Source organism: Camelus bactrianus, chromosome 2, assembly GCF_048773025.1.
Source record: "Camelus bactrianus isolate YW-2024 breed Bactrian camel chromosome 2, ASM4877302v1, whole genome shotgun sequence".
NCBI classification, from domain to species: Eukaryota; Metazoa; Chordata; class Mammalia; order Artiodactyla; family Camelidae; genus Camelus; species Camelus bactrianus.
The window spans coordinates 32,997,336-33,015,620 of NC_133540.1; the positions used below are offsets into that span (position 1 = coordinate 32,997,336).

General features: G+C 40.2%; 1 protein-coding gene across 1 annotated transcript in view; it reads right to left on the bottom strand.

The window, feature by feature from the left end:
• Positions 1–18,285, bottom strand: part of C2H4orf51 (chromosome 2 C4orf51 homolog) — a 41,134-nt gene that overhangs the window by 18,646 nt on the left and 4,203 nt on the right. The gene's annotated exons all lie outside the window — the stretch shown is intronic.

Below are 18,285 nucleotides of genomic sequence, written 5' to 3' on the forward strand. Positions count from 1 at the left end.
AGTAATTATGCTGGTTTCCCAGGAAAACTTCAAATTTAATGCCAGTGGGCTAACTTGGGGAGACACACATGCTGCATCTGTCCTTCGAAACATGTCTGTATCTCAGTTTCCCTGAATCCAGATATGACACTGCTTCTAGGCAAGCAGTTGGCTTGGTGGGAAGCACAGTCATCAGTCTCTAGAGGTCAACACATGGTGGCCTGTGTTTTAGGACCTCTGGTGGAGGGTCAGGGGGAGGAAGGAGGGTCTCCAAGCTCCAGCGACCTGGAACTGTGTGTGTGAGGTAGGGATAGAGTGGAATTGATGTCATCCTGAAGAGTCCTAAAATGCTCCTGGACGTGCATTCAGCCCCCAGACTAGCCCTAATCATCCCTGAGATGGGGGGTGGGGGGGCTGGCAGGCCACCCTGCATCATTCTTCTCCTAACCTAGAGCAGCAATTGCATCACCAGATGCAATTTTAATTTTAAAATGCACATTGCTAAGCCCAACCCCAGTAATCATGTTTTCCAGTAGGTCTGAGGCAGAATCTCTGAGACAGATAGTCAGGGGACTAGTTTCCTGACTTCCATGGGAATCATCAGTTTTGGATAATTACTAGAGTTTTGAAAAAAGTTGATTTTGACAGTTTTTGCCAGAGTTTTTCTTCTTATGGAGGGATGGATATACACAGGATATACATAGGTTCTCTCTCTGTATTCTGGAAGTCCTGCCCTTCATAGGTGGTTGTTATTATTATTATTATTATTATTATTATTATTATTATTATTATTATTATTATTATTACTGCTGCTGCTGCTGTTATTATTATTATTATTATTAATGCTATTGTAAAATTTACTATTTCAGCCATTTTAAGTATACAATTCAGTGGCATTAAGTACATTTAAAATGTTGTGCAATCACCATTACTGTCCATCTCCAGAACTCTTTCATTGTCCCAAACAGGAACTCTGAACCCATCAGATAACTTCTCACATCCCCCTCCCCCAGGTCCCTTGTAACCTTCATTCTACTTTCTGTCTCTATGAATTTGCCTCTTCTGAATCCCTTATATGAGTAGAATCATACAGTATTTGTCGTTTTGTGTCTGGTTTCTTTCCTACTGTGTAATGTTTTCAGGGTTCGTCCATGTTGTAACATGTATCAGACTTTCCATCTTTTCTATGGCTGAGTACTATGCTATTGTAGGCAGACAGGCTACCCCCCGCCAGTATCCAAAAGTAGAGCGTTCCTATGAAACCTTTTGTAAGCCGAACTGGTGTCAAACGAAGAAGCAATTATCCTAGGACACATCTTGCTAACAGATGCACAAAGTAAATCGAGATAAAGCACAGACGCTCAGAGACACAGTTCAAAGCCACGGCGTCTTGATGCGGAGATGCTGAGTGCGGCTCCCAGGGGAGGAGCTTGGGGGTGTCACTCTCACTGCGCAGGGGGTGCACTGCCTCTTTAAGGATTCGCTGCGAAACAAACCCTGAACACTACTTTTCGCTTTTCATCTTTTTTCATAAAAGTTAAAATCCTCTTGGGGTTTCCTGTGTTTAGCAAAAACAGGCACTAATGTAGGTCTTTCATACAAGTGAAGTGGCGTAAAGTGAACTTTCGGAAAGCAGGGGGTACCTGTCTACCGTATTTTGTTCATCCATTCACGTGCTGATGGACCTTTGAATATCGCCTTTTGAATATCACCCTCACATGTTTTTAAATATGCCATATTTTATTTATCATTCAATTCAAAATATTTTCTAGCTTGCATTGTGATTTCATTTTAACCCATGGGTTATAGAGGAGTATAAGTTAAATTTATAAGTTATAAGTATAAGTTAAATTTCTACATATTTAGACATTTTCAAGTTTTCTTTTTGTCAGCGATTTCTAGCTTAATAACACTTGTCAAAGAACATATTTTGTATGATTTGAATCCTTTGAATTTGATATTTTTTAATGGCCCAATAGATGGTTAATTTTTGAAAATGTTCCACGTGCTCTTGTAAAGAACGTACAGTTGACCCTTGAACAACACAGGTTTGAACTGCCTGGGTCCACTTATATACAGATTTTTTTCAATACTTCAATACTTAAATACAACAGCACTCCACCATCTGTGGTTGGTTGAATCCGTGGATACAGAACCATGGTGATACCGAGGAACCTTCAATATAGAGGAACAACGGACAGGGAGGGCCTACCCTAAGTTATATTTGGACTTTTGACTACACAGAGGGTGAGCGCCCTGACCCCTGCATAGTTCAAGGGCCAGCTGTACATCCTGCAGTTGGTGGGTTCTGTGCTCTGGATACACCAATTAGGACCAGTGTCTTAATTGTGCCATTCAAATTCGGTGTGTCCTTGCTGATTACTTGCTTGTTCCAACCAGTTACTGAGACAGGTATGTTAAAATGTTGATTGTGGACTTGGTTATTTCTCCTTTTAGCTCCCTCGGTTTTATCTAATAAGCCTGGAGTAGACTGTGCTATTCGATGCAGATCAATTTAGGATTGTCACATCTTCCTAGTTGGCTGACCCTCCAAGCATCAGAAAATGTCCCTCCTTGTCCCTGATACTTCTTGCCTTCTGATCATCCCATACAGAGTAGCCCTCCTCTCCGCCTCCCCCCATTGTTTTTTTAAATTAAAATTTTAACTTCAGAACACTTTTTGATGGACAGAATTTTTGTGGCAATATCAGAGTTCCAGTCTAGTCCACCCATTACCCCTATTATTAGCCTCTTAAATTTGTTTGGTATATTTATAACACTTAATGAACCAGTGTTGACACATTATTAACTGGAGTCCATACTTTCTTCAGCTTTTCTCAGTTTTCTCCTAATGTCCTTCTTCTGGTCCAGGATCCCATCTGCGATACCATGTTACATCGATCTGTTCTCTCTCCTTAGGCCCCACACAACAGTGACAACAGTTTCTCAGACTTTCCATGTTTCCATGCCCTTGATCGTGTTGAGGATTACTGATCAGCTATTATTTTGTAGAATGTCCCTGAATTGGGAGTTGTCTGATGTTTTTCTCGTGATTCAGTGAGGATGATGTATTTTGGGGAGGAAGGGCATGGAAGGAAAGTACCATTCTCATCACATCATACCAGGGCAGACTATCAATATGGCTTCTCACTGTTGATATTAACCATCTATTGGGCCAGTTTCAAAAATTAACCATCTGTTGGGCCATTAAGCTAATATTAATCAGCTGGCTTGAAGTATTTGTCAGGGTTTTCCCCACTATAAGTTACTCTCTTTTTTTTCTCACCCCCCCCCCCTTTTCTATTCATTAGAAGAAAGTCACTGTGCACAGCTCACACTTAAGAAACAGTGAGTTACACTTCACCTCCTTGAGTAGAAACTAACTACGTAAATCACTCGGAGTCTCTCTGCATGGGAGATCTGTTCTTTCTCCCTTGTTTATGTATGTTTCAGTCATTCATTTGAGCCAATCTGAATGAACTCGCGCTATTTATTTTACATTTGGGGCTGTAATACAGTGCTGCTTTAGTTTGTTGCTCCAATTTTCCCACCTTTGGTCATTGGGAACCCTTTCAGTTGGCTCCATCATTGTTGTTTTCTTTTTTTTTTTTTTTTTTTGACACTTTCCTAATTTCCAGCACTATAGGATGCTTCAGGCTCATCTTGTCTATCTCCTGCCCCGGTCTGAGAATTGTCATTTCTCCAAGAAACCCTGGTTCCTTTACTGGAGAACAGAATTAGAAACCAAATCTGGGCACTAGGTGTGGTTGTTGTTACAAGGTATTGCTTCTAGGCCCTCTCAGGAGATGGTCCATACTGATATGGGCTGCACAAAGGGACTTTCTTCCAAAGAACAAGGAAATATGTGTGTGCCTACTTAGCCATCTCTATAAATATTTCTGTTTGGAACCATCTGTATCTGCATCAAGGTAAACATGAGTTCATACCACTGTACCCAATTCCAGTCCATTAACACATGGATCATTCTGGTCTCTTCCCTTTGTTTATCTTTAAATTCTCACTCCAACAGCAAGAAACCGCCACCCACCTTCCATCATCCATGTGCTTAACTGTTCAATTCCAGTATTTGTGTATAGCGGTTTCAGAATTGTTACCTGGACCCCCGAGCAAGACAACTTTATCAACTAAAGTGCAGTGCTTACGTCCAGTTCCTTTCCCGCTTAGTTTTGCAAACTCCACTCATTTCCAAAGTTACTTAGGTCAGAACCTTATTCTCACTCCCCCTTCAGTGAGCTTGTTTCCTACCTTTGTAATACAGTGTTCCTTTGTCATATTGTATATTCCATCCTGGTATCCCCCGATCTCCTAAATCATTTTTAAAATGTATTTATATTAAGGCTTACTCTTTGTTCTGTAAAGTGTTATGGGTTTTGACAAAAATTTAATGTCTTATAGTCACCATTACAGTACCATACGGAGTAGTTTCACTGACCTTAAAAAATCCCCGTGCTTCATTTACTCAACCCAGTCCCATCCCCTGACAATCACTGATCTGTTTACTGTCTTAGTTTTGCTTTTCCCGACGATCATACAACTTAAATCTGACAGAATGTGACTTTTTAATACTGGCTTCTTTCACTCAGGACTATGGAGCTAAGATTCATCCATGTCTCTTTGTGACTTCCTTTTATTGCTGACTGCTGTTCACTGCATAGATGTACTAGTTTGTTTATCTGTTCACACCTATTGAAGGACATCTGGTTTCCTCCAGTTTGGGGCAATTATGAATAAAGTGGCTGTAAACATTCACGTGCAGGTTTTTGTACAGACATAGATTTGCAAATCAGGCAAATACTGAGGAGCACGATTGCTAGATCACAGAGTAAGACTACGTTTAGTTTTATAAGAAACTGCCATCTCTCTCTGTTTTTAACAAAGCTCCCTATTTGTTTCCTTCAAAGTACAGATGGTTTGTGTCCTGGTGATTGTTTCCCTCACCAGACTATAAGCTCTAGGAAGGCGAGGTCTGTGTATGTTTTGATCACTGATGTCATCCCCGCATCTGGTTTAAAAGACCTTACCCGTAGTAGGACCTTAGTAATATTTGATGAATGAATGAATGAATGAATAAATGAATACTTTAATGAATAAACAAAGCATCAAGACAAAAAATTATACTTGAGCCATATCCCTTTCTTAGGAATTGCAAAATGCCACTCTTATTTTAATCTTGGCAGACAACTGGAATTGATACCAATATTCCATAATACCTTAAGTTCTGTTCCACACTAATCTCCCTTCTCTCAAGGCAGGATCCTTTTCTTTCTTCCTTTCTTTCTTTTTTTTTTTTTTGCATGTCATAAGTTTTACATATTTGCTGTTAAAACTGATTCAGAACCAAATGATCAGGACTTCTACCAAGTTTCTTCTGCCCTGCACACTATGGGTATTCAGTGTACGTGGTGAATAAATAAGGTGAATAAAAAGTAGTGTGTTTTGTATACCTTCCTATTTTCCTGACTTACATTTTAAATGATCAGTCATTTCATATTTTATTCATTAATCCCCCTTGGACCATGCTGATTTTATAGCAGTGTAACAATGTCTCTTGATAGCCTTACAAAATTTTAATCAAACAGCTTTGGCGCAGAACTTAAGACATTTGTCCTTGGGGCTAAAATTAACCAAGAAAAAAGATTAAAAACAAAAGCAAATTTAGAATATAATCAGTACTTTCAAAATGAACTGAATCTGCCCTTCACCTTCATTTATAACACTGTTTCTTAGCCTGTAATACAATAAGCAGTAGTTATGCAAAGGATATATTTACATTTCTGAGGTTCCAAGAACCAAATAAACCTCGCAAGCTGGTGCTCTTTGTGGCTTGCAATGTCACAGGGTGCCCTGGCTGGAATGATTCACATAATGATCATACTCTGAATAGGAAACAAATTCAAACCTTTAACGTTTTCACCAGATGTCGTAATTCCGCATTTTTTCAGTTATTACATTTTTTTCTACTCTGGTTTGTGGATCTATTTGGATCTAGCTTTCAAATACTATTTCTTTCCAGAGAGGACCCCAGCAGTGCTTGAAGATTCCCCTAGCTGGCCCAGGGGTGCCTCGGCACTCACAGAATTAGCAAAGGGACTTTCAAAGTTAACTCAAGTGTCAACATACTCGAGAGCTATCAAAAATCCAGAGACCATAGCTCATTGGAATACACCAGACAAGGCATCCGATTGGAAAATACTTCTGAGATATCTCAGCTTTCAACTTTGTTTTGATAATTTGGAAAGCCCTGGGAGGCAAAATAACTAATATTTATTAGGGTATTACTTGAAGTACTCCTCACGTTTCAAGTTGGAGCTAATAATCCAATTGATTTTCAAATAGATTTCCAGAATTTGGACAAGGTATTTGACAATTAACATACAGAGGGACAGACTGCGTAACGAGGGCTCATTTTCCCACATCCTCACTGATGATTTCTGTCTCAAACTCACTGAGCTTCTCACAGCTCTCAGGTAACACCTGGGATTAAGTGCTCCCTGCCTTTGTGTGCTCTCTCCTCCAGGCAGCCCTCCTGTTCTCTCCACCTCCTCTACCAGCTTAGAAGAACCTGATTTATGGAGATCTTTCCAGAAGCACAATACCCCTTCCCCCACCAGAGACAGTGATAAAATCTCCTTGCCTTGTGCTGATTACTTATTTCTATGGTTTCAGCTACCATATTAAACTGAAATCAATGTTTTTTGTGGACCTAACACAGGGCTTGGTTTATAGTAAATACTCAGAAAATGTCTTCTGGACCTCAACACTTGAATTCATCGACAGACAATACGAGGCTGAGGGGAGAGGAATCGACTTGCCTCCTGCTCTGAGGGAATATTCCATCTCCCCAAAGTGGAAAAAACTAGGCAAGAAAAAAAGTGAAATTTGCAGGAGCACCTCTTGCCTGAGCAGAGAATACATTTTATCTACATTTTAACCAAATACTCATTTTTTTAACTCTTAAAGAGTATGGAGTTATACATAATTTTATGAATACTAAATAGGGAATCCAAGTGATTCTGACATGTAGCTCTTCTTCCCCCTGACATTAACCCAGGAAAATACACAACGCGAAAGTCCGGGAAGTCTCTCAGGGGTTTACAATACCCTCCTCCTTCTAAGAGCATTCTCGATCAGTTATGGTGACCCAGCCAGGTGCGAATTACAAAGGAAGCTTACTGGTTACACTCAGGCCAGTGCTGTCCTGCCTTAAGAGAAAGTCGGCTGCATGGGTAATCATCCAGCTGTTTTTTCCGGTAACTGCCTGTGTATGTTGTTACAGAAGAATTTGACCATCTTGTTTCATTCTGCCAAGATGCTCCAGCCTTCCGTCTGATCAGATCAAACTCTTGAGAAGTAAGAGGGCTAAAGGGCAGAAGAATTTGTGGAGTCAAGTAGAAGAAGTGTGACATAGCCTGCCCTGACTGGTGACTTTTCAAGCCCTTTGCATAATGAAGGATTAATTTCCTTTTGGTAGCAAGAAGTAATTGACTGGGCTCACTAAACTTTGTCCGTCTGACAGTTCATAGAATGCAGAAGCTTGACGCTCTTGAAGTTGCTAAGCAACAGGTCATAAAATTCCACAAATACTTCTCCCCATCCCCCCACATTTTATCTAGCAAATTTAGACGTTACATAACTTTCTGGCTTTTGCTCTAAGCAATATACCGCTACAAATTATGGCAAGAAACAGGTGGCAACTGCTTTTATAAATAAAACAGTGAAGCCTAATCACGGTGGTTGAAGAGGTGGAACAAAAGGACAGTGCCGAGCATTCATTTCCTTTAAAGACCGGCCCCCAAGGGTCTGGAGGCAAACATGACCTGTTTGTTATGTCAACAATAGCAGGTGACTCAAACAGCTTCTCACATGTCACAGACAACGCGGCTGAAGCGGGCAGGGCTCAAGTCGCCCCAGGAGCTGGTAAAATAAGCACCCCACGCCCTGCCCCCATAGATTCTGATTTAACTGGTCTGGAGTAGGGCCCGGGCTTCGGTAATTTTTAAAAGCTTACTCCTGGAAGGTTCTAAAGAGCAGCCAGGGTTAAGAACTAAGGTCACTGAAATGCCCCTGTGAGCCTGTTCCAGGTTGAGAAGTCAGCATTCAATTATCTGTTCACCTGATTTCCTCCATCCTTCACTAACAATTCCTCTACACTTGGTCAATATGTTTGCCTCTCCTTCTCCACATTAATAAACAACGCATTGGCAAATCGAAATAGATCTTTCCGCATTTGTCCTTTCACTTATCAGTTCTCAGAGCAGAAGTTCTCAAGCCTCTGTGCTCATTCACATAACTGGTGGGATTCTTTATAAATACGGATGTCCTGACTCACAAGGTGGGTCCAGCATCAGCGTTAAAAAAAGAATCTCCCTAGGTGATTGGATCGGCATCCAAGGGGCAAGTTCAACGTGCGGAGGCCTCACCCTCCCCTCGCTGAGGAAAAAGCCCCGGAATCAGCATATTTCTATGGTCGTGTGATGCAATCAGTCTTCGAATGCTAGGAATACTGCTCCAGGAGCCAAATTTACACGGTCTTTTTAAAGCAAGGCTGACACACTACAAGGTATGTTTCTTTGAGAGTAAAATTATTTGAAATACTTGTTCGTATTTAAAATTAGGAGTTTCTTTCCTTAAAGCTTTGAAATTTGGAACATAAGCACTTTGCCCTAGAAGGATTAGGCAGGTGTTTGCTTTTTCTCAGGAAGTTGGAGGCTCCTTGGAAAAATCCAGATGAGATGGATGGAGATAAAGAGTGAAGAAGGGGCACCGAAACTGGGCTGCCGGACTCTTTTCAACCCACCCGAGTGTCAGGTAGCAACTGCCTAGATGCTTAAACCTTTAGCCATTCTAGCACAAATGGTGGCTTAAAAGAAATCTCTGCTAGCAGTAAATAATGTTTTGAGACAGGAAAATAAATAGAACAGATGGTGAAAGATTATTTGTAGAAAACATTTAAAATTTTTCTTCTTAGATTGTGTGACAGTCTATAAACAAATGCATAATAAAAGAAAGTCTTTAAAAAATAAATTATGGTATAAATGTATTATATTATCACATTCCTTTCCTTTATGTTATTTTTATTTCTTTTCTTCTTCCCAAATCAATTACGATATCATTTTAACAATTATAACCTCAAGAACTAAAAGTAGTGAAACTTACCAATTTAAACAAAAATGTCTAATACTGGTTCAGATGGACTTAAGGATTAGCTCATCCATCTATTAGATGTTGAACAAGTCTGTTAAACATAAATTGGATTTCGAATTAGAGAATAAATGGGACAGACTAACTGAATTTATTATCACAAGTATTTAATCTATAAAATCCTAGAATTCTAAATCACCTCGCCCTCATTTTTACTCTTTGTTCTCATTTTATCAGATGCTTCACTTCTTTTGGTCCCTCGTGTTCAGTGCTGATCTGTATGGTCTGACTTCCATGTTGAGGGTCTGCATGAAAAACTTCCTTTTGTAACTGAATTATGACAAGCTACGTTGTTCAGTCCCTGGTATGTCAAATGTGGAAAAACATAATGAAGAGCACTGTGACAACGAACTCCGGATTGTGAGTGCAATTTAGTGAGAACAGAAGCTTCCCTAGTGAGTGACTTCATACCCAATACAACCAGCAGGTGGCGAACATGTCACCTGATGCAGGGGTAGAGGGCGGGTATTCATGGACAGGCTTTAACCAGGCTTTTGCCTAAACGTAGGCTGATTATTCCAATGAGGTGTTAATAGGTATTAATCAAAAGAATTTCATGATTAAGCTTAGGACAAGTTGGGATAAACTTGTTCCTTTGCTATAGGACTTTAGGGCCTTGAACATTCCAATGTGCACTGTGAATCTTTCAAAGGGGGCAGCATTTCCTAAACTTATTTGACCACAAAACTTCCTTTTGTTGAGTGGGGAGCATCTCTGGGTATTGCTGTTTTATAAAGCAGTCCAAGAACTAAAAAGCCTAGCGCTCTCTACAGCTAAGACAATGCTGGTCTGCGGTCTCTGGGATTTATTAGATCTTGACTAGATCTGCAGCCTAAATCACCGACAGCCTGGCAGGAGGGTGAAACAAGCAGCACTTTTTTTGTTTTAATTGAGCTGTAACATCACACAGTAAAGTACACAAATACGCGTTACATGTGTGACATCCGTGGAAATACTACCCAGAGGCACCACTCTCGCCCCTTTCTAGTCAAAGCAGCACATATGCACACATACACATGCACACACGTACGTAACTACTGTTTCCATCCCTGTCACTGTAGACTAGGTATGTCAGGTGGAAACTTACTGATGGCATTCCAGGACGAAACCCAGGGAGGACCTGAAGAATAGAAAGGCCCAAAACAAGCAGAACTCTCTTGAGAAAAAGGCTCCCAGATGAAGCTGAAGCTTCCATCTCAACAAGACTCTGTCTCCTGCCCATAGAAGGTGCCAGACTCTGATATCTGGGTAAGTGTGGGGCCAGCAGCTGACGGAGCAGACCTAACATGTTATAGTTAATAACTGTCTGAGTCTGTCAGTGACGGTAATATTAATTCTCAGTCCTTGATCTTACAGTAATTTCTTCATGCTTACCAGTTGTGTGGTTTGGAAATTTGAGTAACTTACCAAGAACTGTGTACTATATAGTCTACAAGACACAGAAAATAAGAAACCAGTTGCAACCAGGACTGGATGGACATAAAAGAAGGGTAAAGTGCAGAGAAATAGGAAACTGATACAATTGTGAGGACAAGTCTAAAGGGAGGGATCCTTGTTCTTTTTTTTCCTGAAACTTATTTTCGGGTATGTTTACTATTTGAAAACTGAAACCAATTACAAAGTGTACACACTGTGATCCCGATTTTGTTTAATAAAAAGTATATGTGTGTATACGTATTTGTAAGAAAAGGCCTGGTGGGCTCTGTACAAAAAAATGTTAATACTTACTATAGCTGAGTGGGAGGATTACATGTGATTTTTGTATTTTCCATTTCTTTATTTTTTAAACGTTTTACAATGCATATGTGTAACTCACAATCAGAGCCAAGACATTACGCTACAAAAATGAAAACAAATGGAATGCATCCATATATCATCAGTCTCCCTAATCTTGCAAAGAGATTTACATTTGTTTTTGAGTTTACATGTATTTTTCTCTTCCAATTCTCTCTGGAGTCTAGGCCAGAAAAACACAAACCAACAAAAACAAAAAACTCTGTGACAAAAAGATTGGAGTCAATTCAATCAAATATGATGCTGCTTGGACTCCCTCTTCCTCTAGTTCTGGGTCCATAATCACATAATCAGGGGAAAGGAGAACATAAAGCACACGGCTCTGTGTGTGTGTGTGTGTGTGTGTCTGTGTGTGTGTGATTAGTGGGGAATAAGGAAAAGGCAAATAGAAAAAGAGCAGGTATATAGTGGACCCCAAAATGAGGAAACTTGAGCTAAGGAGTGTTGTTTTTCCAAGGAAACCCTGTCTGAATGGGTACCCACAAGGCGGTGATCCATGAACTGTGTCCCACACTTTTCAAAGAAACAAACTAATAAAAAAACTCATAATAATTGTAAATGAAAAATGAGCTGTCATAAATAATGGTTGAGGCTTTGGGGATGCCACAGCAGTCTCTCCTAGATAAACAGTCTATAGGTTTGCTGATTTCTTCCATTCACTCAAGGTGAGTTTTGGGGGAACAGACCCCCAGGCTGAGCTGGCCCATCTTCCTCTACCATAAAACTAAGCCACTGCTGCAATTCTGCTGGGATAACACTCTCAGTCTTAGATAGAACACGTTATTAGGATAATCAAAAGTCATTTGGAAGAATATCCTAAAAGGTATTTCAAAGTTCTATTCTTGCTTAAGTAACTTGAGTTTTGGGAGAGTCTCATGTATATAATAATAATAATTGGTGATGATAGAAGCAAATATTTATATGTTCCAGGCACTTTTCTAAGCCCTTTATATACAGTAACTCATTTAACCCTCACAACAACCCTGTGAGGAAGGTACTTCTATTATCCCCATTTTGCAGATGAGGAAAGTGGTCCACAGAAGGTCTGCCCAATGTCACACTGCTAGGAAGAGGCGGAAGTGGGGTTGAAACTCAGGCAGTGTGTCTGCAGAGTTGGACTCAGACTATGAAAACTGCACCTTCAACTTGTTTTACTCTCCTTATCTGTCATCTTCCCCCGCCTCTCCCCAGTGCCCCCACACACCCTTTGTCTGGTCCCACACCTGCCGCCTACTCCCTTTCTGATTAGCCCAGTCCAGAAGCATCCCCGACAATGTGTATATTAATGATTTTCATATTCAGAGGAGCTTCTAATCAATGACTAATAAATATGCCCTGCAGAAAAGACTGGAGAATTTTAGGTTTTATTGTTTTTTTTAATGAACAACAACTACTTTGTGTTGCCAAGCTGAGATCCATCGACTTGTTTATAGGGAAAGAGATATACAGCATCCTGCGATACACATCATTTAACGCTTTGAAGATTCTGAGATTAAGTTTAAGAATTATATATCAAATATTGTCAATTAAATTTTAACATGCAAAACCCTCTCAACCCCCCAAGTTTTCCAAACTTAAAAGAGAGATTCTAGGAAGCTATTATCCATTTCCTAATTAGGATTCTAAAAAATTATCTGTTAAAAAGGAAATTGATCTTAGTGGATTACAATCTCAAAGTGCTTGAAAACAAATAACAGGCAAATGAACTCCTCACAGCCTCAAACAAGCTGACTCCTCCGTCGGGGGTCATGGCGGGAGTGGTGGAAGGCACAAAATAAAGTTGCTAAAATGATCAATTAATGCATAGATGTTCACGAGCAAAGACCAGAAAGTAAATCCTTCTGGGAGTTAACTGACAGACCCTTCATTCTCTGTTCACCAAGAGGATTTATTTGCCTCTGTTGTTCGCTTAGTCTAATATGAGTCTAAGTCCTACTCCCTTTACTCTAAATAAGTCGCACTAAGTGATTCGGGGTCCACAAGTTTAGGGACGCGCAGGAAGGAATGTGGACAAGACCTGGGAAAGCCTCCCCTAGAACGATCAAAGTTACTCCAGCTCCACCTCCTTTGGACACTTAATCTGAACGGTGGCAGATTTATAATGTGCACAGGTATTTACATGCCTGCTTCTGCATTTCCGGGGTTACACTTTGAGCTAAGAGACACTCAATAGTATTTTGTCCTAGGAAATGTGAGTATCCTGACAGATGCAATTTTAGGGTGCTCCAGAGAACTGGATTCATTCAATATATTCCTGCCCTTTGATTTGCCATTCTTTGTAAGGACTCTTCAATACGTAGCTTTGTCTCTTTGTCTCTGTGGTTATGTATGATCTTTGCTCAGAATTTGTTCACTCACTCATTCATTCAATAAATATTTACTGTGCACCCACTCTGAGCCACTTGTCAACACTACTTCTTACTTTGTGCCATATAACCTACTCCCTACAAATACAATGACATATGATACACCGATGGCATTTTTCCTGCTACCCTGGTTAGTATTCATTCACTAATCAAGAGCTATTTAAGCAGAGAACTGTGTAAAAAGGCAGCATAATCAGCATACAGATTTAGTTGGGTGCGCTTTCTAAATACTGGGATTTAAGCGAACCACACAGTGGTGGTTGTTCTGAGATACAGACACCTAGAACAATTTTTCAGCTAAATTCTTTTCATCTAAAAATCCGTATTGCAAATACCAGATAAGAGGGCCTGATGCTAGAGAAGCTTCATGCACATGATAAAAATCTGAATAGAGGCAGAGTGAATTTTATAGGGGCAGCACTTAATAGACTCCACCCCTCCTGCACTCTCTGGTGGGTATCACACATTAGCTCCTTGAGGAAGAACAGACTGGAGCGACCATTTTATGATGGTGTTTCTGTTGCTCATGGCTAGGTGCCTGAGAAGGCATCTGTAATTCCCCATCCTCTTACAGGAACCCTACTGCCCAGACCTGTAAAATGTAGGTCCTTTGGGATAGTCAAAGCCTGATCCTGAATTCAATGCCAAGATATGTTAGAAATGGTGGAATAACGGGGAGGGTATAGCTCAAGTGGTAGAACGCATGCTCAGCATGCACAAGGTCTTGGGTTCAATTCCCAGTACCTCCTCTAAAAATAAACAAATAAAGAGACTTAATTACCTCCTCCCCCAAAAATAAATAAGATAAAATCTTTAACAGAAGAAAAGAAATGGTAGAATATAAACAGAAGCAAGGCAACTTGACAAGAGAAATCCTAGGACTCTCTTGTGCTCCTTTTGTTTTATGGGTTTTCAAGGTACCGAGGGAAGGTCAGAGGCTATATTTTTATTTGAGCTTGAGGGGTGGGGGGAGTGTAATAAAAATCTTTACAGAACTTTGCTTCTTTGAATCAGGCTCAGATAGGGGTTGACGATTATATTAGTTTGCTAGAACTGCTTTGATAAAGTACCACAAACTCGGTTGCTTGAAACAACAGAAACGTGTTATTGCACAGGTTTGGAGGCTGTAAGTCTGAAATCGAGGGATCAGCTTGGCTCATGCTCCCTCAGAAACAAGTAGGAGAATCTTCCCTGCCTCTTCTGGCTTCTGGTGGTTTCCCAGCAATCTTTGGCATTCTTTGGCCGGCAGCCGCATCACTCCAATCTCTGCCTCCATCGTCACACAGCATCCCCGCTGCGTGCCTCTGTCTCCACATGACTGTCTTCTTATAAGGACACCAGTCACACTGGATTGGGGCCCATCCAACTCCAACATGACCTCATCTTGGCTAATCACATCTGCAACAATCTTATTTCCAAATAAGGTCCCATAGTGAGATACTGGGGGTTAGGACTTCAACTTCCTCAACTATCTTTTTAGAAGGACACGATTCAAACCGTAACAACAATGATGGTGTGTGATGGATACCACATGGGCAATAAAATGTTCTGAGATTCACTGAGTAAAATGGTGTGCATCCTCTTCTATTCCAAGGGCCCCAGGTGACTGGGGCTAGTGGGAAGAAGGTTTCTGGAACCGGTAACATCATTGGTTCTAAACATCGGTTTTAAAAAAAGGTGGCGTGACTTCTTAAATTTTTATCGTCAATAAAGATGTAGTATGTGCAGCAGATCTCTAGTAAATAATGACATTTCTCGAATTAAAAAGACTTGAAAAAATATGTAAACAAATATATGCATGCATATGCATGACTGGGATATTGTGCTGTGCACCAGAGGTTGGCACATTGTAACTGACCGTACTTCAATTTAAACAAACAAACAAATAAATATTTTTTTTAAAAGGCTGATAATATTCTAAAGAAGAGCTGGAATAATTTAAAAGATTCCGGTCAATGGACAACATATTTTTCTTAACACTTGGTTTCTAATCCATGTAATAGATCACTGAGTAAAGAGTTAGAAGAGGTAGGTTTGAGTCTGAGTCATAATGGCTGCTTAGCAAATCACTTCACCCCTCTGAAACTCCATTATCTACCTAATAATTTGTTCTGTAGTGGAAGTGTATACATCACTGCCAACCCACCCACAAGCGCCAAGAAAACAGTGCCTTACAAACGGTTCTTGCTGAGTAAGAAGGAATCATATTTATATTTTAACCCACCCCCTGAAACAGACTGATGTGGGCAACTGATTCTGGGCAACCCACCCATGGAGTTCCCTCAGGGACTTCTACTGCCTTCAAAAGATGAACAGGCCAATCATAATTCTATCAAGAATTTGAAATTGGGAACCAAGGAACCAAGGAAGAACTAGGGCTGTAAAATAATGAGATAAAATTGGAGCTAGAAAGGCCCTTGTTGGTCTGCATGAAAAAACAATGATGAAGGGTAAAGTCTAGAATGGCGCAGAAAAGACAAAAGCACAAGGGTCCTGACTGATCTTTCTGGTTCATGTGAGAGAGTTGCCTATGTTCTTTTTGTCTTTGGTTTCCTGCAGTTTGAATATGATATGGCAACACGTGAGTTTTTCTTTTTGTCTTTGGCATTTCTCTTGTTTGGTGTTCTCCAAGCTTCCCGTATATGTGGTTTGGATTTTGTCATTAATTTTGGACAGTTCTCAGCATTATTACTTGAAATAATTCCAATGACTTGTATGTTTTATCTTTCGAAATTGTTCCATAGTCCTTGGATGTCCTCTTCTATGTCTTCATTCTTTTTTCTCTTGAGTTTCAGTTTGTGACGTTTCTAATGGCATATTTCCAAGTTCACTGATCTCTTCTCTTGGCTGTGCCAAGTCTACCGATGAGCCCACTGAAGGGTTTCTTCATTTCTGTTAGTGTTTTTATTATTATTATTATTATTATTTCTAGCCTTTCCTCTTGATTGTTTCAGAGTTCTCATCGCTCCACTTAACATTACCATCTGTTCTTGCATGCTGTCTATTTTTTCCATTACAGTACTTTAATCTTAGTTATTTTAAATTCCTTGTTTGATAACTTCATCTGTGCATCTCTGAGTCTGGTTCTGGTGATTGCTTTGTTTGTTAAGACTATGTTTTTTCTTGCCTTTTGGCCTCCCTTGTAATTTTTTGTTGAAATCTTTGTTTTTGTTGAAAACTTTGATTCCTGTCTTTGGATTTTCATGAGGTCTCCATATTTAAAATAAGTCTGTCTTCTCTTGCGTTGTCTTGAGTAGGTCAACCATGCAATCAAAAGACCTCTGTCTAAAACGTATTGCCTGTTAAGGTCACAGCTTCTCCTCCTCCTCTCCCAGCCCTCTCTTCCCCTCTTCTCCTTCTTCTTTTTCTGTATAAAAGGGTGGTTAGGTTAAAATTACTCTAAAACATCCCATGAATCAGCTAGACATAAACAGGAAATAATACCTAAAAGATACCATACTTGAACCACTCCTCTTTAGGCTCTTGATCTTTTGCTGTTTTCGGCTGCACCTTCACCATAAGGAATGGTAAAAATAACTTAGGGGAGTGGGAATAAAAAATGCTCTACTTGAAAAATTGGATTAGGAAAAGATATTTTCAATAAATAAGAGTGGTACAGTACTCACACAAGTTTGAAGACAAGTGACAGCTGGCGATATGAACTTCACTTGTGTGTTCTGATGGTATATTACCAGTAATTAAGTAATTAAACCTTTTCATGAAGATCATATATTATAATAATACATCCACAGTACTTATTTATTTACAGCTCATCTTATTCCAAAACAGATTAAAAAGTGTTTAGTAGATATTAGTTTCATCTGCCCGGCATCCTACTTTATTCTGTGACTGACAATTCTTGGAGAACTGGTCTTCCCCAGCTCCAAATGTTTCCAGGCAATCACAATACCCCACACCACTGGCCATGGAGACGGACCTATGAGCGCTTCCCCAAAGGCTCTCAGAATCGGATCTTGGGAGCGAGGGGAAGTCCTTCCCCTGGACCTGAGCGCTGCTCATTGCCATTTCTCCAGCTTCTTGGAGGAAGCTGGGAGAACGACGTCAACACACAGAGAGGAAGAGATGGAGAAGCCCAGCATCACTTGTGTCCCTGGAGCTTGGTGTCCCTGTGTTCCTCCCTGAGTGATCAGATGAGCCAATACATTCCTCTTTTTGCCCAAGCTGGTAGGTTTCTGTCATTTCTGGACAAGGGTCCTGGCTGATATAGAAGCCGATATTTAGTTTTGTTTGGGCTTGGCTTTTAATGTCTAAAATATTCTCTTTAACCATAAGCAGAAAAGTAGACTGGGAAAAAAATACCTTGAGGCACCATTCTCCAAAAAACAAAATCCAAGATACCAGGTTTACAGAGAAGAAAGGCCTTAAAGATAACTGATATTGAGCAGGATTCTACCATCTGAATTATATACAAACCCTTTACCCATTCTATACCACAGAGACACCCATAAATAAAGATAGTATCTGTCACCAAAGTACCTTACAGAGAGTAGGAAATGAGGTTCAATAAAGTACTTTGAGCAACTTGGAAAATAGTTTTAAAATTTAATGTATGTAAATATGTCTCACATTTAGGGCTGATGAATTTAGATAAATTTCATAATATTCCTATTGCTCAATTTCTTTTTCTGTAAAATAGGGGTCATAATACTTTTAAGGGACTGTTGACAGAATCAGCAATCATATATATGCAAAGCTGGGAGAAGATGACTCAACTGAAGATGAGGCTGCCAGACAAGGAGAGACTGCCAACTCCCCAGGCGTCTTTGCAGGAGTTGAGCGACACTTTGGAAAGGGGGCTTGTGGTGGGGAAGCTTTCTGCAGAGGTTGTGGGCTTACGCGTGGGGCCTGGGGGAGAGATAGGAGAGCCGAGCTCAGGGAGAGATGCTGTGGGACTTGGTCCTGC